The following is a 24,366-nucleotide window of genomic DNA, read 5'->3' as shown; positions in this document are numbered from 1 at the left end:
TCAAAATAATTTTTCATCATGAATATTTCATCATTGCATGCATCATTATCATAAGTTAAAGTATTATATGCATAATGCCAAAACATCATTTATAATTACATTAATATTTCAATCATTATTTCAATATGTTTGTGCAACATTACAGTTTCAAATTAAAACATACACAATTTTAAAACTTTATATTTCATTTTTCATGCATGATACCAAAAAAAATAAATCAATCATCATTATGACAATATCATACATGATACTAAGACATTAAAATTTTTAAGTATTTATCAACATTTTGATCATGATACCAAACATTCATCATTTAAAGTATTCATGATACTAAACATTAAATCAATATTTATAATACATCATTTTAGCAACAAATCATAGCATTTTAAATCATGATGGTATCTAAATGTCAAATTACATTGCATCCCATATTTCATACATATTTTTATTTCATCACATTCATTTCATCTCATCAAGAAAAATTAATTGGGTGATGAATACAAGGAGTTATATAAAAATAAATCATATCATGAGAGATAAGATCATATAAATACCAAAAGACATGATTTATATATTAAATATCCACTTAAATAAAATATAAAAAAATGTAGGAGTACAAAGAAGATATCTTAAACAAAAAAAATCTCAAGTAATAAATCCAAGAACTCACAAGAAAAATCAAGATTCATTTAGAAAATCTCCTCTTAAGAAGATAACAAGTAGAATCGTAGGAGAATGATTAATAAAAAATTTTGATTCATAATAAATCTTAATTTATAAGTATCTAGGAATCAAGATCATGATTTGGATAAAAAAAATTTAATTTTAAATCATCAAATCAAAATCATTTTCAAGAGATTCACAAAAGTATAGATAGATTCATTAATCTCTCCTTTTTGAAAATCAATAGAGTAGAGAAAAAGAAATTTTTCAAGGAGAAAGATTTTCTCTTTTTAGTGTTTCAATTCATACGATTGATTTCATATATGCCAAATAAAAATATGTATCATGTTTAAAATCGAAAGTGCAAAATTTATTACAACAAAGTTCAATAAGACATAAATCACCTAGAAATCATCATTCATAATTTCAAAATATAAAACCATTAAACATAATTTCAAATTAATATGCTCAATTTTTTGTATGAAAACCTTCCATCTTATTTAAAACTGAAAAAGTAACATTTCATCATGATAAAAATTAATAATCCATAAATTGCAAGAATCATCATGCATAATTTTTAAAATCTTATGCATAGAATAAAATCATCGATCATGGTATGAAAACATCATTATGCATCATAAAATCAATAAGCATGATTTCATATTTTCAATCAAAATCATTTTATTTATTTTTTATGATTATTTTTAAAATTACTAGCATGATACCAATTTTTTAGCATTTTTATATATGTACTTTTTAAAAAATAATTATTCTAAACTAAATTAAAAATAACTCATGAAAAGCATCATGTAATTTTGAAATAAATTAAAAACATTTTGATTACCTCATTGTCGAATGCCATTAAAGCGTAGTTTGCCACCTTGCCTTTGTTGATTTTCTCCTTGTCTTCGGAGGAGCTCGATTTATCCCAATTTGTGTTCTTCTTCTTGCATTCAAAGCAAATAGTTATGTTCTTTTTGTTCTTTGATTTTTATTTCATGAACTTTTTAAATTTATTAGTGAGGAGTTCATGTTCACCATCACTTGAGCTTATGCTCGAGTGGTCTTCAAATGTTCTAAGTTCGAAATCTTTCCTATTTTTTGGAAGGTGGTTCTCAAGTTCTTTACGTGTATTGCATGTCATTTCATAGGTCATCAAAGACCCTATTAGTTCTTCGAGTGGTAAGTTATTTAGGTTTTTAGCCTCTTGTATTGTGGTTACTTTCGGATCCCAACTCTTATTAAGAGAATGTAAAATTTTGTTTATAAGTTCAAAATCTGAAAAACTTGTATCAAGTGCTTTTAAACCATTGATGACATCTGTAAAACGGGTGTACATGTCAATAATGGTTTCGCTTGGCTTCATTCGAAAAAGTTCAAAATATTGCATTAAAAAGTTGATTTTTGAATCTTTTAATCTACTTGTGCCTTCGTGAGTGGTTTCAAGAATATGCCAAATGTCGAAAGCCATTTCGTAAATAGAAACCCGATTAAACTCATTTTTGTCTAAGGTACAAAATAGAGCGTTCATAGCTCTAGCATTTAAAGAAAACGTCTTCTTCTCCAAATCATTCTAATCTTTCATTGGAAGAGAAGACCTTTTAAAATCGAATTCAATAATATTCCATAAGTTCAAATACAAAGAAAGCAAGAAAACTCTCATTCGAGTTTTCCAATATATGTAGTCCATCCCATTGAAAAAGGGAGGATGATTGAGAGAGTGACCCTCTTGAAAGCTGGAAAGATCCATTTCTCTTGGGTGTTAAACTAACTGAGAAATCACGAGGCTTTGATACCAATTGTTAGGATCAAGAGTGGGGTCGGCACTAAGAGGGGGGGGGGGTGATTAGTACTGCAGATAAAATCACGTCTTCAAAAACTTTTGAACGATAAAACCTGAACTCGGAAATGCTTAACTTGAAACACGTGTTCATAAATGTATTGAAGGCAGTAAACTATTGAAGAGGTTTGCAGTAAAGATAAATTACTCAAAGTAAAATGCAAACCAGATTTTAGAGTGGTTCAGTCATCATGACCTACATCCACTTCGTCGATTCCTCTTCCGTCAAGGACACCGGTATCCACTATCGATCTTTCTTTAATAGGCGAAGATCAACCTCCTTCTTACACCCCTCTTCTCCTTTTCACGGGTTTAGGAGACAACCCTTACAAGCACTCACTCCTCTTTAATAGAATTCTAAACTTAGAATGGAGAAGGGAATTTCTAAAGAGATTGCAGCAGCATTTCTTCACTTTTAAACTCTTTGTGCTTGTCTCTTTTAACCAGGGATGAGAGGGGTATTTATAGGCTTTAAGTTGATTCAAACTTGGAGCCTAAAAACATCTCATCCTGGGTTTTCCGGGCACGGGTGATACCACTGCCTACACTAGGCAGTACAACCGCCCAGACAGGCAGTACCACCGCTTGACACCTTGCCAAGGGTGGTATAACTACCCAAACTAGCGATGCCACCGCCTGACATAGTCTCAAAGAATGTGCCACGACGGTGCCACTTCTTGGGGCACTGTTTGGGTCTCTCATTGGGCCCAACACAGCTTTATATGGGCCTTGCTGGCCCCTAATTGGGTTAGCCTAAATCCAAACCCAATTACGTGCTAACTACGATTCCTAAGACATTTGCTAAGCTAAACAAGTCCCTATGTCTTGGTTTCTTCCGGCGATCTTCCGGCGGACTCCCGGCAAGCTCTTGGACTTCATGACGATCTTCTTGATAAGTTCCGATGAGCTTCTCTGGCAAGCTCCGAGACTTCTCGGCTGGTTCTGATAGAACTTCCGATGAATGTTCGGACTTCTAACGAACTCTTGAACTTCCAACGAAATCATGTCCTTGACTCCAGGACTTCATTTTGCTTCATGCTTTGCTATCGTAGTTAATCCTGCACATATAAAACATACTTTAATCTAGACAATTAGTACTAAGCATTAATTATGTTATCCGGCATGTCATTGGTCCCTCGACGCTTCATTCGATTCTTCGGCACATCATCCTCTCTTACGGCTTATTGCCCAATCAGCCAATTGACTCCGCAACTCTAATATCCTTGGCGCAATATCCGCTCTTCTTGGCCCGATGCTTAAATCCATGGCCCGAAGCCTTCTATTGATACGTCGACCGATCCTCCAGCCCGATGTCCAATCTTCTAACATATTTTCCTCCGACACAACATGATTCTTCCTGCTTTAATTGTCTCATCCTGATCGAAGCATCTTGTGTCACTAAAAACGCAGATCAAATCATAAATAATTATCAATTAGTTTCATTATCGAAATACGAGATTCAACAAACACAATCTCCTAAGTGATGGTACCACCAGATTAGGCAGTAGCCTAGTGTTATTATTGTAGGACGTGGTACCGCCCAACACAGGCAGTGATACCGTCAGGACTCGGGAATCCCAAGATGAAACCTTTTTTGGCTCTATTTGAAGCCATTTGGGGTCTATAAATACCCTAGTTATTCCTACATGAAGTAGTAAGAATTGAGAATAAAATTAAGTTGAAAAAGGAGGTAAGAAAAATTGAAAACTCTCTTAGGATTTACAATCCCTTCTTCCTAGTATTTAGAAAACTCTTCTAAAGGGAGAAGTGAGGTCTAAGAAAGAGAGGTTGTAAGAGTTGTCTCGTAAACCCGTGAAAAGGAGAAAGAGTGTAAAAGGGTAGTTGATCTTCGCCCATTGAAAGAAGATCGTTAGTGGATGCCAGTGGCCTCAACGGAAGACGAATCGGTAGAGTGGATTCCTAAACTTGTGAAAAGGAGAAAGAGTGTAAAAGGGTAGTTGATCTTCGCCCATTGAAGGAAGATCGTTAGTGGATGCCGGTGGCCTCAACGGAAGAGGAATTGGTAGAGTGGATGTAGGTCACGACGATCGAACCACAATAAAAATCTGGTTTGCATTTCTATTTGTGTAATTTACCTTACTTCAAACTTCTTCACTACTCTATTTCCTTATTACATGCTTACGTAAGTGTTTTTAAGTTAACATCTTTCTGATTGGTTTTCAACGAATGAATATTTTTCGAAATTGATGTTTTTGCCACTGCACTAAGTCACCCCCCCCCCCCCCCCAGTCTTAGTGCTGACTCATTCCTAATAGTTGGTATCAGAGTCATGTTTTTCTTATTTGGTTTAACATTAAGAGAAATAGCTCTTTTTGGCTTTCAAGAGGGATTTTCTATCGTTCATCCTCCCATGTTCAATGGGACGGACTACACTTATTGGAAAACTCATATGAGAGTTTTTTTGCTTTTCTTGAATCTTGATTTATGGAATATTATTAAAAATAGTTTTTAAAGGTCTTCTCTTCTAATAAACAATTGGAATGATTTGGAGAAAAAAACTTTTTCTTTAAATGCAATGGCTATTAATGCCTTATTTTACGCCTTAAACAAAAATAAATTTAATCGGGTTTCTACTTGCGAAACAGCTTTTGATATTTGGCACATACTCGAAATCACACACGAAGGCACTAGTAGGGTTAAAGACTCTAAAATTAATCTTTTGATGCATGATTTCGAGTTGTTTCATATAAAACCAAGCAAAACTATTGTTGACATATACACCCATTTTATGGATGTCGTCAATAGTTTAAAAGAACTTGGTAAAATTTTTTCAAATTTTGAACTTCTTAATAAAATTTTATGATCTCTTTCTAAAAATTGAGATTCAAAAGTAATAGCGATACAAGAAGCTAAAGACCTAAACAACTGTTAGGACTCTAGCTAGGAGAGTCCTAATTTAGAGGGGCATTCATGTAAAATATACCTAAGCCAACCCCTATTAAAGAGGTGAAGAGGCCGGCTAGGGTTTGGAAGTTATTTCTTAGAGAAGAATTAGGAGTTGTAAAGGAATAGGAGTCTTGAGTAGGAGTCCTATTAGGAGTCTTGAGTAGGAGTCTTGAGTAGAAGTCCTATTAGGAGTTAGGGTTTAGAAATCTTATAAATAGTCCTGTATTCATCCTCTTTTGATAAGCAATAGATTAATCTTTTCTGCAGCCTTTGAGCAGCAATTTAGAGGAAGGAACCCCTATAGAGATCAACCCCAAGTTTAGAATCTGCAAGGGTTCTAACACCTAGTATCAGAGTAGTGTTCTTGGTATCTCGCTTCCACAGCCATCCATTAGCTCTCCACAACCACCCAAAGCAATTCTCACATATGCTTAAAAGATCGTCATCGAATTCTGCCGTCATCTCTACTATCGCGGATCATTCTTTGATCTTCTCATGAATTACAACAGGTTCTGGTTTCCTACCTTACTACTACTATAATTTAGTTATTCTTATTTAAAAATCTAAAAAAAATTATTCCTATATTGCTGCATAAACTTTTCATCGTAAAGTTTTCATCTCTATGACGAAAGATATGTTACAGAATTCCAGCCATAGCATAGTCTGTTTGATCTTGCTACTACATTTTTTCTATCCAAACCTCTACAAAATTTTTATAATAGCTTTGACACTTCCTAACAGCAGATTTCTCAATATAAACCATTGATCTTTTACATCTAAACTACTATATTTGAAAATCTGCATTGTAAAATTTCAACTGCATAGCACAGTTTGTTTGACCTTGCTACTATATTTTTTCTATCCAAATCTCTATAAAATTTTTACGATAGCTTTGACACTTTCTAACAGTAGATTTTCCTTTGATTTTATAAAAAAATTCTCAATATAAACTATTGATCTTTTACATCTAAGCTGCTATACTTGAAAATCTATACTATAAAATTTCAACCGCATAGCATAGTTTGTTTGATCTTGCTACTACATTTTTTCTGTCCAAATCTCTACAAAATTTTTATGATAGCTTTGACACTTATTAATAGTAGATTTTGTTTTTATTTCATTGAAAAATTTTTAATATAAACTAATGATCTTTTACGTCCAATCTGCTATACTTGAAAATCTATAGAAAATTTCAGCCACATATTATTGCCTTAACCGATCTATTTGCAATCCAATGAAATTTCTTATACACTTCAAAGATCATCTTGGCTTTTATCTAATATTGATCTATTGAGGAATTCATCTCTAAAAATGATTTTGTGTTGCTACAAATTTTCGTCATAAATCACTGAAATTTTTCGACGAGAATTCTGCTACCACAACTTACACCAATTTTCTTGCTGTTATACTGCCAAAATTTTCTTAATTAAATTGGACATCCTTACTGTTATATAAACTGAGATTTTGTTGTCAATTCTCTCCTCAAATTTCTCAGGTTTTTGCTGGAAACTTCATCGAGATACCACTGTTTCTTCGACGACAATTCTGCTCTTACAAGACAACACATACCTTTAGCAACTTTCACTGATTTCTATTAAACCTTTGCTGCCATCTACCACAGATCTAAAACTTTTTTTCTAACTTTCATCCATCAACCATCACTTCTCTCAACCTATACATATCTTTAACTCGACAACAAAATAGAGATCTTAATATCACATATTTATAGGTATATACTATGGTATATGAGGAGGAAATTAATGCTAAATTCAAAACCTTCGAATTGCGAATGGAGGATAAGATTCGGATGCTCTTTATCGGACTCAGATTTGATCGACCACCAAGCCCGAAGAAATCACATCAAGAAAGAGCTCTGCCCAATCACACTAAGCCTGAAGAGATTACTTCCAAGGGAGGGGAGGCTCTATGACTGACCCTAACTATCCACGCATAAGGGTGGTCTTCCCTAGATGGGAAGAAGTAGACCCGATTAGTTGGATCTCATGTGTGGAGCGATATTTTCAGTACTATAAAACTGTGGATGCATCCATAGTGGAAATTACAGCTATACATCTTAAAGGGGATGCCATATAGTGGTTTGACTGGTTTGAACACACTTATGGAATCCTTTCATGGTGACAATTCAAAGAAGGACTGCTGATCCGCTTCGGACCAACCGATTACGAGAACATTGACGGACAACTAGCAAAGATCCGCCAAATCTCTACCATTCAAGAGTACCAAATCAGGTTTGAAAGGTTACCTAATCAAACTCATGATTAGTCTAAAAAATAGTTATTGGGGACCTTCATTGGGGCTTAAAGCCAGAGATCCAGGGAGAAGTTAAAATGCGATAACTGTACACGCTTATGGCAACCATCTCTTTCGCATGATTTCAAGAGGAGCGATTGAATCATGAAGCCCAGAGGACTATGGTTGCTCCCTAACCAGTAATACTGAATCCCTCAGCCCCCCCTACTATCAATCAAGTCCCTACACCAAAAAGGTTAACAAGAGAAGAGCTTCTGGAGCAATTTGCGATGGGGTTATATTGGCACTACGACGAGCCATAGAGCTACGAGTATCACTGTAGAAAAGGAAGACTTCTTATGATTGAACTGTTAGGATCAAGAGCACTAAGAGGGGGGGGGGGGGGGGTGAATTAGTGCAGCAGAAAACTTTCGACGATTAAAACTGGGTTCGTACATTGAAATCCGATTACGACGTAAAAGTCGTTTCATGCAGATAATAACTTTGAAAGCTTACGAAAATGTATTTGAAGTAAAGTAAGGCAGGAAGTTTGCAGTTAAGATAGATATCAGAATATAAGCGCAAACTGAAATATGATGTTCATATGATAAAACCGATTTCCAACGTAAAACCATTTTCGGAAACTTAACTTGAAAGTGAGTTCGTAAAAGAGCAGAAGGCAGTAAGCTATTGAGGAGGGTTGCAGTAAAGACAAAATGCTCAAAGTAAATGCAAACTGAGATTTAGAGTGGTTCGGTCAATCTTGACCTACATCCACTTTTGGCTTCCTCCACTAACGAGGACACCGACGTCCACTAGAGGCCTTCCTTCAGTAAGCGAAGGCCAACCACCCTTTTATAGTGTCATTCCTTTTGACAGGCTTAGGAGACCACCCTTACAAACTTTTCTCTCCTCTCTTGAAAGATCAAAACTTGGAAAAAGAGGGAGGAGAACTTCTAGCCTTTACAACAATTTTGAGCTCTAAAAATCACAGAGTAAGATTTGATTTTCGGTGCCCTTTCATACAGGAAAGGGTGGGGTATATATAGGCCCCAAACTAGTTGAATTTGGAGCTCAAAACTGTCTTTTCTTGGATTTTTGGGGGCCTGGCGGTACCACCTCCTGACTGGGGCGGTATAACCGCTTGGCAGCTCAGAGACTGAGCTTCTGGGTAGTGCCACCGCCTGACAGGGGCGATTGCACCGCTAAGTCTCACTCGGAGACTGAGCCCTAGCGATGCCACCGCCTGCCTGGGGTGGTTGCACTGCCTAGTCTCGCTCGGAGACTGAGCCCTGGCGGTGCCACCACCTGTCAGGGGCGGTTGCACCGCCCAGTCTCGCTCGGAGACTGAGCCCTAGCGGTGCCACCACCTGTCAGGGGCAGTTGCACCACCCAGTCTCACTCGACGACTGAGCCCAGGTGATGCCACTGCCTGCCTGGGGCGGTTGCACCGCTCAGCTTTCCTGGGAGACCCTCTCTTAGCGGTGCCACCGCCTAGTAGGAATTCTGGTCCGAATGGGTTGGTCCATTCGGCCCAATTTGGGTCTGTCAAGGGCCCAATTGCCCCCAGATTAAGTTAATGGGATCACCTCCCATTCCTAACTTAATCTACATGCTAACTTCGACAATTCTTAAGATATTTACTACATGTTGCTCCGGTGCATTAATCGCTTCTTCCGGCGAGCTTCCGGCGAACTTCCGGCGAACATTCGACGGACCTCTGGCGATGCTCCGACGGACTTCCGACAAACTCCTAGACTTGCGACGATCCACTTGGCGAGTTCTGACGAGCTTCTTTTGGCAAGCTCTTGGACTTCTCGGATTTGTTCCCGCAAAACCTCCGACGACCGTCCGGACTTTCGTCGAGCTCTCAAACTCCCAACGTGATGATAGTCTTTGACTCCGGCTCAACTCCTGCTGTATGTCTTACTTTCATCGTAGTTAATCCTACACACCTATCTCAATATATGGATTAGATAATAAATGACAATTGACTTCGTCATCAAAATCCGAGATACAATAATCTCCCCCTTTTTGATGATAACAATCAATTGATAACAGAGTTAACCTTAACTCCCCCTATCTATATGTCATACTTGAGATAAGTCATTCTTGAATTCAAGGCCTTTAAAATCAACAGACTTATTGATAAGTTAAGAACTCTTAACCTTATCAATTATTCCCATCATGATTCCTATCATGATGTATCTTACTGAAAATGATATCAAGACTTGACATCCATTCTCAAGTTTTACATTTTAAATATGAATGATTGTAGCAGTTCAACATAAGATATCAACATGTAAAATTATGATACAAGTTCTTGATATCTTAATATGATGCAGATATGGCATAATGCAAATATGGCAATCATAGTTATCATTGATTCATATATTTTCGCAAGCTTGGCATAATCATAGTATCAATTCATATATCTTGGTATCATCGATTCATATATTTTCGATGATGCAAGCATGACATAATCATAGCATCAATTCATATATCTCTCCCCTTTTGTCATCAACAAAAAGGAAAACAATATAAATAATTTTTAAGCATAAGTGCGATTTTATTCATGTTATAACTAGGTTCATGTTATTTTCCAACAGTGAGTGATAGGATACCAATTATGCAAACATCTCAAGGAAAACATGACATGGAGATAGCTTTTAATACTTCTTCCTTTTCATTTGTTATTATCTTTTTGCATGAAGGAGGAAGGCTATTTGTGATTCCAGCTATTTGTGAGTTTACTTTGAATGAAGTTAAAATCGATGAGAGATTAAATCATATTCCATTTTTACAAGGATCAATATATGTATGTGAAACAAATCCTTGCAAGTAAAAATACTATCATCCATATTTCAAAAAGGAATTTACACGCAGGAATCATTTGATCAAATTCATTTCTCAAAAGAAATATTTTTCACATGATAAGTGTATGAGAGATATTTTTGTTAGTTGATTCCATATGTCAAAAAATCAATGATGAGAATCAAACTTGATATACATATGCTTATTAACTTTGTAAAAGGATAATGTATCGAGAAAATCCGATTGTTAGGATACCACTAGTTAAGAGAATCCGAAAATGAAATTAACACTTTCATGCATTCGGACAAGACTATACTATACAATCATGAAGACAAAACATGCTCATTGTTATGGAAATTTTTGTATCCAAAAACATAATTTCCAACATGTAATTTTAGGCATGTAATGACAATCAAGTGATTTGATCATTCAATCAATAAAGTCCGAAAAATAATTTTAACAAGTTTATGCATTCGGACAAGACTATACTATAGATTTTCAAATACAATCATAAAGACAAAACATGCTCATTGTTATGGAAATTTTTGTATCCAAAACATAATTTCCAACATATAATTTTAGGCATGTAATGGCAATCAAGTGATTTGATCATTCAATCAATAAAGTCCGAAAAATGATTTTAACAAGTTTATGCATTCAGACACATTTACATTCCTAATTCTCTTATAATGAAATCAAATTATTCTTTGCTTAGAGGTTTTGTAAAAATATCAACTAGTTGATGCTTAGTATTATGGCAATACATCAACATCATGGTAATATTATGTCACATTAACATCATGGAAATGACACATTAATTTCATGGCTATATTACTTTCTCAAATCACATTTATCATGGAAACCAAGACACAAGGTTTTCAAAGTAGGCATTATAGAAACATTTAATTTCAACATGAAATCCGATAATGAGTAACGAGATTGAGCAACGTAACCCTGCATATTCTCACCAATTAATACATCAAGTAACCATATCAAAGATTAGTAGTTATAAAGGCATTATGATCAAGGTGAGTAACATAAAGAGTTTACAACAATGTAATTGTTACAACAAGAGGTGATTGTGTCCACATATACAAGCTTATTCAGGAGGTAGAAAATTAAGGTGCCTAAATAAAGAGTCAAATTATCGATGAATTTGCTGCAGTTCAGATAGGATTTGATCTTGTTGATGTTCAAGCCGATCTTGTCTTTGTTTAAATCGGTCCATTCGAATTCCAATGTCTTCGATAGATGATGCAGGAGCTTGCTCAAATAGATGTGTTTCCTCAAAGGGACAGATCGGAGGAGATTGAGTACCCCTAACGACTAGTGTTTCGGGTTCTGGTTTTGGCTGAGGGGGATCGGTTCTTCTAGGCATTCTAACCCAATTACCGTTTATATAAAAACATCTCAATCGGTGAAGTAGATTTTTATTTATTATGCTAAACCTGTCTACTTTTATCACTTCTTCATCGGGTGGTATTGGAATATCATAGGCTTTAAGTATTCTAGTGATTATACCACCATATGGAAGCATCATATCTTTCTTAGATAGTTCTATCATGTTTTGTTGGATAAGATAACCAAAACAAATGTTATGTCCTTTCATGATCCAATACATGGTTCCTAATTCCATTTGACTTACTTCATCATGATGGTATTGTTTAGGGAGAATGATGCTAGTTATGATATGATGAAGTACCTTAGTGTTTAGTGGTAGTAAATGTTCAAAGCTTTTAGGAACTATCACTAAATTGAGATTACCGAAAATTATTCATAAGGCTTCAACATATGTTGTCCCAACTGTTTCATTATCCCACGATCCTCTAAAATAAAGACCTCTATTTTTTATAGGAATGCCTATCATGTCGCAAATGAATCTATCCGTAATGGAGATGTATTGTCCTAGGAGATAGGTAGACATTCTTTCTTCTTCATCTACTTGTAGATTGTTATAAAACAATCTAACAAGCCTTGGATAGATGGGTTCACTAATTTATAAAATTGGGAGTAGATCTAAGTTTGCAAACCATTGGATTGTCTCTAAGTCTCTTAGTTCATTTAGATCTACATGTTTTCCCTTATTGACACTTCTAAATTCGAAGGAAGAAAATTTTTCAGCATGATATTTTGAATCGAAAAGGGTAAGATCAAAGTCTTCTTCTAATCTCCTCTTCCCTTTGTCCCTAGAGAATCTTCTAGAGCCCATAACTACTGCTATTTGAGAAGATAGTAATGAGCAAGAGTAAATGACTCAAAAATAGAATTTAAAGGGTTCTTAGAGAATACCTTAAGTGAGATCCTCAAGAGAAAGAGAGATTGTTGATCTTTTGCTTTGAAATGAGGAGTATTTGGGAGAAATGAAGGTGGAGAAGCTTTGGTGGTGTAAAGAGGGGAAGGGAGTAAGTTGGGGTCGGTTCCACCGCTGGCCCTAGCTCGATTTAAAAAGGGGCAAGATTGCGGGTGGTTGCACCACTGGCTGGGGCGGTGCAACCGCTTGCAACCCGTGACAGTCGGCGGTGCTATCGCTAGCTGGGCGGTGCCACCGCCTACAGGCGGCGAGCACTTGTTTGGGGGCTGTAAAGATTGATTTGGATGTTTTCAACTTGAGGAGAGGTTTCATTTGTGGAGCAATCAACTTTACTTTCGTAATTACGTAAGTTTCCATTTCAAGATGAGAAATTTCGTACGTTCAAAATAGATCTTGTGACGCGCATATTCTACTTTAAATGTCGTACACAATTTTAGACATGTTCATGACTTATTATCCAAGTTGGTAAGCTTTGTAAGTTTATGACAAACTTTGCTTGCAAGACGTAAGTTGATGATATAGTTGTTGAATCTCGAATTTTAATGATGAAACCACTTGATATATGTTTATGATTTAATCTGGGTTTTGAGTGATGCAAGATGCTTCGATTAGGATGAGACAATTAAAGCAGGAAAATCATGTTGTGCCGGAGGAACATGTCAGAAGATTGGACGTCGGGCTGGTGGATCGGTCGACGTATCGACAGAAGGCTTCGGGCCGTGGACTCGGGAATCAGGCCAAGAAGAGCAGGTATTGTGCCAAGGATATCGGAGTTGCAGAGTCAACTAGCCGATTGGGCAATAGGCTGCAGGAGAGGACGATGCGCCGAAGAATCGGACGAAGCGTCGAGGGACCAATGACATGCCGGACAACTTGGTTAATTGCTTAGGATTAATTGTCTCGATCGAAGTTTTGTTTTAAGTGTGCAGGATTAACTACGATGGAAGAAAGACATGCAGCAAGAGTTGCGTTGGAGTCAAGACAATGATCACGTTGGGAGTTCGAGAGTTCGACGGAAGTTCGGACAGTCGTCGGAGGTTCTGCGGGAACAAATCCGAGAAGTCCATAAGCTTGCCAAAGAAGCTCGTCGGAACTCGCCAAGTGAATCGTCGCAAGTCCAGGAGTTTGTCGGAAGTCCGCAGGAGCATCACCGGGGGTTCATCGGATGATCGACGGAAGTTCGCCGGAAGCTCGCCAAAAGAAGCGATTGACGCACCGGAGCAAACTGCAGTAAATGTCTCAGGTAAAATCATAGTTAGCATATTGATTAAGTTGGAAATGGGAGGTGATCCCATTAACTTAATCTTGGGGCAATTGGATCCCTGAAAAATCCAAATTGGGCCGAATGGATCAACCCATTCGGACCCTGATTTTTGCCAAGCGGTTGAACCGCCCATGGCAGAAGGTTGCACCACCTGGGCTTAGTCTCCAAGTGAGACTGGGAGGTGCAACCGCTCCAGCCAGGCGGTGGCACTGCTTGGGGCTCAGTCTCCGAGCGAGACTGGACGGTGCAACCTCCCCTAACAGGAGGTGGCACCGCCTGAGCTCAGTCTTCGAGCTCTGCCAGGCGGTGCAACCGCCTCAGTCACGAGGTGCAACCGCTTGAGCTCGGTCTTCAAGCTCTATCAGGAGGTGCAACCGCCCGTGACAGGAGGTAGCACCGCCCAGAGGCTCAGTCTTCGAGCTCTGCTAGGCGGTGCAACCGCTCCAGTCAGGAGGTGCAACCGCTCCAGTCAGGAGGTGCAACCGCTCCAGTCAGGAGGTGCAACCGCCTGATCCCAGAATTTCGAGAATTGATAATTTTGAGCTCCAAATTTGAACTGGGTTGGGGCCTATAAATACCCCACCCATTCAGCACTGAAAGGCAATGAACTTACACCGAAATCTTAATCCTTTTCTGTGATTCTTAGAGCTCAAAATTGTTGTAAAGGCCAAAAGTTATTCTCCCTCTGTTCTTCCAAGTTTTGAGTTGTAAAGAGAGGAGAGAAAATTCTGTAAGGGTTGTCTCCTAAGCCCGTCAAAAGGAGTGAAACTGTAAAAGGGTGGTTGGCCTTCGCCTATTGAAGGAAGGCCTCTAGTTGACGTCGATGACCTCTTTGGTGGAGGAACCCAAAAGTGGAGTAGGTCAAGATTGACCGAACCACTCTAAATCTCGGTTTGCATTTACTTTAAGCATCTTATCTTTATTGCAAACCTCCGCAATAGCTTACTGCCTTCTGTGTTTTTGCGAACGTGTTTCAAAGTTCAGTGCTTTCCGAATCGAGGTTTAAGATGCAAATCAGTTTTATCGTACGAACTTCGTATTTCAGTTTGCGCTTACGTTCTGATTTCCATTATAACTGCAAATTGACTTTATATCTTTGCTTTAACTGCATCTCGCCTTATCTCAAGTTAAAGTGGTTTACGAATTAGCTTTTATACCGAAATCGCTTTTATCGTACAAACGTCGTATTTCAGTTTGCGCTTATATTCTGATTTTCATCATAACTGCGAACTGCGTTCATATCTTTGCTGCATCTCTCCTAGTCAAAAGTTGAAGTGATTTACGAATCGACTTTCTTACCAAAATCACTTCTATCGAACGAAAGCAGTTTTTGATTTTAATCGCAGAAGGTTTTCCGCTGCACTAATTCACCCCTCCCTCTTAGTGCTCTTGATCCTAACAATAGTTGGATCCGAAGAAGAAATCAATTCGATGAGTTCAGAAATCCGGAGGGTATGTGAAGGGAGAATTATGAGTTTCAAAATCTAAGGGATTAAACAGGATTGTATTAGTATCACTCTGCAATATTAATTTTCTAATCCTCTTTTTACTATTTAGGCTAGAGAGCATTACGTGTTCTTTTGGATCTCGAGTCATGAATATCGAGTACCCAAAAAGCAAGATATTATCTCTTGCTCCTAGCTTTTGATGGTGTATGTTTCTATAAGAAGGGGTGATTTTTAGGTACCCATTTATTTTTGGGTGCCTCAAAGACTGATCTACATTGTTTATTATGTTGCATAGAGTTTATAATGGTTCCTTTAGGAATCCAAATCAGTTTGTTTGGACTAATTTTCTTGAATGGACAATGATACGTTTTATGTCCATGTTTGCAATAAAAGTTGCATTTGCTTTGGTGTTGAACATGTAAGATAGGTCCTTTTATGAAGGTGATTGGATTTTGGTGAGGACTTCTCACAAATTCGATTCCACTTCTTTTAGGAACGTGACCCTTGTTTGCAAGGATCATGTTCAAAGACTTGCTACCAACCTCGAATTTCTTCAAGGTGTCCTTAAGTAGCAAGTTTTCCTTTTGGAGAGTTTCTAGATCATGGCATTTTTCATATTGAGCTAAACTATCGTGATATTCAGTTTTTAATTTATCAAAATTGCTAACAAGACTATCATGCTTATTTTTCAATAATTTATATTTTCTATTAATTGTTTTGCATTCATCAAATAAGTCATGGAAGGCATTTAATAATTCATCAAATGATAAATCTGCATCAATTAAATTTGTTACCTCTTCTCCGATGGCCATTAAGGCGTAATGAGCAACTTGCTCGGTGTTGGACTCCTCTTCTTTGGATGCACTCGAGTCATCCCACGTTGCTTTGAGCGCCTTCTTCTTTGATGTTATCTTCTTGGCATGGGGACAATTACTTTTGTAGTGTCTCGGCTTTTTGCATTCGTAACAAATAACTTGGTCTTTTTTGGGTTCAAGTTTATCTTTTGTGTCACTTTTAAACTTGTTTCTCTTAATGAATTTTTTGAATTTCCTTGTTAGAAGTGCCAAGTCATCGTCATAGTTCTCATCACTTGAGTTTTCTCTCAAGTGGTCATCTAGAGTTCTAAGTGCCGTATCCTTCATATTCTTTGGAAGGATGTCTTCTTGCTCTTCATGAGCCTTGCAAGTCATTTCATAGGTCATTAATGACTTGATTAGTTCTTCAAGAGGGAAGTTATTTAAATCTTTAGCCTCTTGAATAACAGTGACTTTAGGGTCTCAACTCTTAGGAAGGGATCTTAGAATCTTATTTACGAGCTCAAAATTTGAAAACTTTTGCCAAGTCCTTTTAGACCATTGACGACATTCGTGAAACAGGTGTACATGTCGCCAATAGTCTCGCTCGGTTTCATTCGGACAAGTTTAAAAGAATGTATCAAAAGATTGATTTTTGACTCTTTCACTCTACTTGTGCCTTCATGAGTCACTTCAAGTGTATGCCAAATATCAAACGTGGTTTCACAAACCGAAACACGATTGAACTCATTTTTATCAAGCGCACAAAATAAGGCATTTATAGCCTTTGCATTAAGAGCGAAAGTCTTCTTCTCCAATTCATTCCAATCGATCATTGGAAGAGAAGACTTCGAAAATCCATTTTCGACAAGATTCCAAAGTTCAAAATCCATTGAAATAAGGAAGATCCTCATTCGGGTCTTCCAATAGGTGTAGTCCATTCTATTGAACATTGGTGGACGTATAATAGAGTGGCCCTCTTGGTTTTCAGCGTATCCTATCTCTCTTGGGTTTTAATCCGTTTGAGAGTTAACCCCGCTCTGATACAAATTATTAGGATCAAGAGCACTAAGAGGGGGGGAGGGGGGTGAATTAGTGTGGTAGAAAACTTTCGACGATTAAAACTGGGTTCGTACATTGAAATTTGATTACGACGTAAAAGTTGTTTCATGCAGATAATAACTTTGAAAGCTTACGGAAATGTATTTGAAGTAAAGTAAGGAAGGAAGTTTGCAGTTAAGATAGATATCGGAATGTAAGAGCAAACTGAAATATGATGTTCGTACGATAAAACTGATTTCCGACGTAAAACCGTTTTCGGAAACTTAACTTGAAAGTGAGTTCGTAAAAGAGCAGAAAGTAGTAAGCTATTGTGGAGGTTTGCAGTAAAGATAAAATGCTTAAAGTAAATGCAAACCGAGATTTAGAGTGGTTCGGTCAATCTTGACCTACATCCACTTTTGGCTTCCTCCACCAACGAGGTCACCGACGTCCACTAGAGGCCTTCCTTTAATAGGCGAAGGCCAACCACCCTTTTATAGTTTCACTCCTTTTGACGGGCTTAGGAGACAACCCTTACAAACTTTTCTCTCCTCTCTTAAAAGATCAAAACTTGGAAAAAGAGGGAGGAGAACTTCTAGCCTTTATAAAACTTTTGAGCTCTAAAAATCACAGAGTAAGATTGGATTTTCGGTGCCCTTTCATGCAGGAAAGGGTGAGGTATATATAGGCCCCAAACTAGTTTGAATTTGGAGCTCAAAAATATCTTTTCCCGGATTTTCGGGGTCCTGGCGGTACCACCTCCTGACTAGGGCGGTACAACCGCTTGGCAGCTCGAAAACTGAGCTTCTGGGCGATTGTACCGCCCTAGTCTCACTCGGAGACTGAGCCCTGGTGGTGCCACCGCCTGCCTGGGGCGGTTGCACCGCCCAGTCTCGCTCGGAGACTGAGCCCTAGCGGTGCCACTGCTTGTCTGGGGTGGTTGCACCGCCCAGTCTCGCTCGAAGACTGAGCCCAAGTAGTGCCACCGCCTGCCTGGGGTGGTTGCACCGCCCAGCTTTCCTGGGAGACCCTCTCCTGGGCGGTGTCACCGCCTAGTAGGAATTTTGGTCCGAATGGGTTGGTCCATTCGGCCCAATTTGGGTCTATCAAGGGCCCAATTGCCCCCAGATTAAGTTAATGGGATCACCTCCCATTCCTAACTTAATCTACATGCTAACTATGACAATTCTTAAGACATTTACTACAGCTTGCTCCGGTGCGTCAATCGCTTCTTCCGGCGAGTTTTCGACGAACTTCCAGCGAACATCCGATGAACCTCCGGTGATGCTCCGACGGACTTCCGGCAAACTCCTGGACTTGCGACGATCCACTTGGCGAGTTTCGACGAGCTTCTTTTGGCAAGCTCCTGGACTTCTCGGATTTGTTCCCGCAGAACCTCCGACGACCGTTCGGACTTCCGTCGAGCTCTCGAACTTCCAACGAGATCATAGTCTTTGACTCCAGCTCGACTCCTGCTGTATATCTTACTTTCATCGTAGTTAATCCTTCACACTTATCTCAACATATGGATTAGATAACAAATGACAATTGACTTCATCATCAAACATGAACTAGTAGAAGAAAATGTCATTAAACATTTAGAAAAGAGCTTTGAATATAAAGAAGAAGTTGCGGAAGAAGAGCCACAACCAACCAATGTTACAATACACGCACTAGCCGGCTACTCAAGCCCACAAACGATGAAAGTTGGAGGCCTTCTCAAATAATAACTAATCACTATTCTCATCAACATAGGCAGCACTAATAACTTCCTAAACAGTAAGGTTACTGTCCATATGGCCTCACCTATCGAGAATTGCAGCAAGTTTGACGTAAAGGTCGTCGACGGAAGAATCCTAAAGTGGGACCAAAGATGTCTGCAAGTGAAACTATTACTACAAGACCAAGAGATAATTGCATATTTCTTCCTCCTCCCTCTTGATGATCATGAGGTCATGCTCAAAATTAAATGGTTGACAACATTATATGATATTTCTTGAAATTTTATGAAACTAATTATGAAATTTTACAATATAGAGAAATAGGTGAAGGTTTTGTATAAATGGAGAAGGTTTTGTATAAAGCATGTAGCAGCTTTTTGGTATAACTTAAGTAACAAACTAAGGGAGAGCCAATAGTTCAGCAAACTTGAGCAACAACTTAGTTATCTAGACATTTCTCCATGAAGGATTTAGGGGAAGTATCCTATATCTTGGGGATTCAGATCTATAGAGATAGATCCAAGAGGATGCTTGGCTTATCCCAATTCAGGTACATAGACACAATTGTCAAAAGGTTTAGCATATAAAATTTCAAGAGAAGTCTTAAACTGATGAGACATGAGATATCACTTTCTAGGAGTATGTCCCCAAAGACTCCTGAAGAAAAGGTGAACATGGATAGGATACCCTATGACTCAGTAATAGGGCCTATCATGTATACCATGCTATGTACCAGGCTTGATATAGTGCATGCTTTGAGTGTCACGAGTATGTATCAATCGAATCTAGGCTTGGAGCGCTAGAAAGCTGTAAAGTGTATCCTTAAGTACTTGAGAAGAACTAAGGATCTTTTACTAGTATTTGGAGATAGTAGCCTCAGGGTTGAAGGTTACATGGACTCGAGTTTTTAGTCCAATGTCGATGATAGCAAGTCAAATTCGGGGTATGTGTACACATTGAATGGAGGAGCAGTATGCTGGAAGAGTTCCAAGCAAGATACTACTACTAACTCAACCACAGAAGCGGAGTACATTGCTGCAATAGAGGCAGCAAAGGAGGGAGTCTGGATGAAGAAGTTCATCACAAATCTGGGAGTCGTGCTAGGTAGCAAGGAGTCAATTCCCTTATATTGCGACAATTACGTGGTGATTACTCAAATAAGGGAACCTAGGTCTCTTCAAAAGTATTTTGAGGAAGTTTCAGCTTATTAGAGAGATCATGACTCGAGGAGATGTAGTAATTGAAAGAGTTCCATCCGAAGATAACATTGTAGATCCACTGACAAAGCAATTATCTCAGATTGTCTTTGAGTGTCAAAGGGGTTTGATGGGGATCAGACACATAAGTGATTGACTTTAGGTAAAGTGGGAGATTGCTAGTCATATGTGCCCTGTAAGCCAATCACGTGAGTGATGACACGTGTGACTTGACACGTGATCTTTTTGCTTATTATATTTTGGCATTTATCACTTTATATTGCTTGTTGCATATATATATATATATATATATATTGTGATGTCCTTGGATTTGTGCAATAGGAATCGGATCGTGATGAGATCACGATAATGAGATAGATTTACCTTTAAACACATATCCTAAATAATCCCGGCCATAGGTTACTCGAGAGGTACATCGAGATAACCGAATAGATTGGTGTATTGTATACCCATCCATATGATGGATGCAGCTAGTCTCATAGCTGCTCATGTGGGGACACTAGGGATACAGTATAGGTGCTTATTGTAGAATGAGTTCACCGATTGATTTGTTTACGGAATGCTAGATGGTTTGTCAGATAATGATTCCGTAGTCCCAATGGTATATCTGGTCCTTAGACTTGAGACACCAAGGATGTCCTATATGAGTGCTCTACACTTTGATACTAGATTTATAGGTTTGGATGTCCCAAATCTAGTACAGTCGGTCATCGGAAGTGGTAGTCAACCTTACGAGAACTATTGAGTGTTGATAGATGATCATTCACTCTCGGTGTCATGATAGGAATGTCTCATGTGTTCTTGCTTAGACAAATCCTAGGCCAGGGTCATTCGGATTGAGAGAGAAAGAGTTCTTTTGGACAATCCGATTAGAGCGAGACTCGAGTAAAAACTGTATAGGTCTGACAGCACCATAACCGGTATACGATCTCTGGGATATTAAATGGATACGGGACTATAGGTACATGGTAACTGATGATAGATAGGTCCAATGGATTGGATTCCCTTGTATCGTCTAGGGACTGTGCTATAGTGGCCTAGTACGTCCGTAGCTGATGAGTCGAGTGAATTATTATGGATATAATAATTCAATGAGCCTGAAGGAGTTCTGACAAGTATGACTCACGACTAGCTCGATATTAGGCCTAGAGGGTCATACACATATGGTAGGTATTGTGATGATAGAGGTTCGGATATGAGATATCCGCTGAAGCCCCTATTTTATTGGACATCCAATAAGCTCCTGAATTATTAGATCCTATGTATAAGATCCAATAAGCACCCATGAGAGATTATTAGATAGAGATCCACTAATCTAAGAGACTTGGGTAGTTGGATGGAGATCTAATATCCAATAGGGGAGGATCCATTAGGGTTAACTTGATAAGGGACCTCTATAAAAAGGAGGGATTAAGTGGTTCATAGGCTAGAGTCTTTGCTTGTCTCTCCTATTCTCCTCCCCCTCTCCACCTCAAAGTAGACCTGGAGTTTTGAGGAGCATCGTTGCGACCCTATTGTGTGGATCACCGCTAGAGAGGAGGGTACTTGACCTCTTTCATCCTCTCCTAGAGATCTGTAAGGATTTAAGGATATATGATCTCCCTATGTAACACAATCTATTCTATATGCATTTTTAAGTTTCACTAATTTTACGCACTAATCTTCACACGACGATGAACATCTTTTTGGGAAATTGGGGATTTTTTTTTTCCTTTCTTCCGCTACACATGTGATGTCGTCCTCAAGATTTCTCAACAAAAAGAAGAAAGCACTCAAGGTGACTTGGGACAAATCTAGTGTATCAGAAGACAAAGAGTAAACTAATGAAGATAAGGTGGCAAACTACGCTTTCATAGCTCTCAATGACAAGGCATGTGACTCAACTAAAACCTTTTTATCGACTCAACTAAAACCTTTTTATCTTATGATGAATTGCTTGTTCCATTTCATGATTTATATGATGAATTTAAATTAGTTTGTAAGAAATATGAATTACTAAAAAAGGATAATGTTTGTCTCGTTAGTAAATTTGATAAATTAAAAAATAAGTTTGATAATTACATATTGATTTCTTGTACTAAATGTGAAGAGTTGTACTCAGTCAAAAATAAAAATTTGTTATTACAACAATCATTAGAAAAATATAAAATTAGAAATAAATCATTAAACATGATTCTTGCTAATAAAGATCATATACATAGAAATGAAGGAATTAACATTGTGAGTAGTAACACTCAACAAAAGCCAACTATAATTGTTAAAGGACTCACATTACATGTTTCCCCTAAAGATAAATGTAATTTTTATAGTAAATGTGGTCATTATGCCTATAAATATTTATTTAAAAAATATAGCTTGCATAAATTAGTTTGGGTTCCTAAAAGAACCATAAATAACTTAATGCCAATAGTTAAGATAGATAGATCTAATCATGAGGTACCCAAAGTTAAATGGGTACCAAAAGCAAACTTCCCTTTCTTGTAGATATGTCTATAATCGAAAGCTAGGAGCAAGAGATGGTATCTTGATAATAGATACTCAAGGCATATGACTGGATATCCAACATATTTCTCTAAGCTTACTAGTCAAGACGAAAGATATGTCATATTTTGATTGAAGATATTTTATTAGTAGATGGTTTAAAACATAACTTACTAAGCATTAGTCTATTGTGTGCTAAGGGATATAACATTAAATTTGAATCTAATGCTTACATTATAGAGATACCACACAAAAATAAATATATAATTGTCTTAAGGACTAATAATGTGTATACTATTGATCTTGATGATTTTTGTGATGAAACTTATTTTTCAATTTTAAACGATGATGCTGTTGGGAAATCATGGGGGGCGACATCATATGCGCAGCGGAAGAATAAGAAAACAAAAATCCCCGATTCCCAAAAAGATGTTCGTCGTCGTGCGAAGATTGGTGCGCAAAATCCGCAAAACACAAAACTGCGTATAGAGATTGTGTTACCTAGGGAGATCGTATATCCCTGTTTCCTTGCAGATCCTCAGGAGAGGGTGAAGGAGGTCAAGCGTCCTCCTCTCTAGCGGTGATCCACACAGCAGGGTTGCGACGACGCTCCTCAAAACTCCAGGCCTACTCTGAGGTGGAGAGGGAGAGGAGAATAGGAAGGGCAAGCAAAGACTCTAGCCTATGAGGCTGTGAATCCCTCCTATTTATAGAGATCCCGTGTCAAAACCCTAATGGGTCCTTTTCCCTAGTGGGTATTGGATCTGCATCCAATAAGACAAGGGCTCCGTCGGATATCTCATATCCGAACCTCTACTCATCGCAATGCCTACCATATGTGTGTGACCCTCTAGGCCCAATATCGAGCTGGCCGTGAGTCATACCTGTCAGAACTCCTTCTAACTAAGTGAATTATTATCTCTGTAATAATTCACTCGACTCATCGACTACGGAAGTACTAGGCCACTACGCCGTAGTCCCCAGACGATACAGGGGAATCCAATCCATTGGACCTGTCTGTCCTCAGTTACCATGTACCTATAGTCCCTCATCCATCTAATATCCCAGAGACCGTATATCGAGCATGGTGCTGTCAGACCCATACGGTTTCTACTTGAGTCTCGCTCTAATCGGATTCTCCCGGAGAACTCTTTCTCTCTCAACCCGAATGACCCTGGCTAGGGATTTGTCTGAGCAAGAACACATGGGATATTCCTCTCATGATACCGAGAGTGGATGATCCCCTATCGACACTCAATAGCCCTCGTAAGGTCGACTACCACTCCCAATGACCAACTGTACTAGATCTGGGAACAGCCAAACCTATAAGTCTGGTATCAAAGAGTGGAGCACTCATACAGGACATCCTTGGTGTCTCAAGTCTAAGAACCAGATACACCACTAGGACTACGGAATCGTTGTCTGACAATAAGGCATCATCAACCATCCAGCATTCCGTAAGCGGATCAATCAGTGAACTCATTCTCCAATGAGCACCTGTACTGTATCCCTAGTGTCCCTACACGAGCAGCTATGAGACCAGCTGCATCCATCATATGGACGGGTATACAGCACACCAGTCTATCCGGTTATCACGATGTCCCTCTCGAGTAAC

This window comes from Musa acuminata, chromosome BXJ3-2 (genome assembly GCF_036884655.1).
Source record: "Musa acuminata AAA Group cultivar baxijiao chromosome BXJ3-2, Cavendish_Baxijiao_AAA, whole genome shotgun sequence".
Taxonomy (NCBI): domain Eukaryota; kingdom Viridiplantae; phylum Streptophyta; class Magnoliopsida; order Zingiberales; family Musaceae; genus Musa; species Musa acuminata.
Note: the sequence above shows the minus strand (reverse complement) of the source record.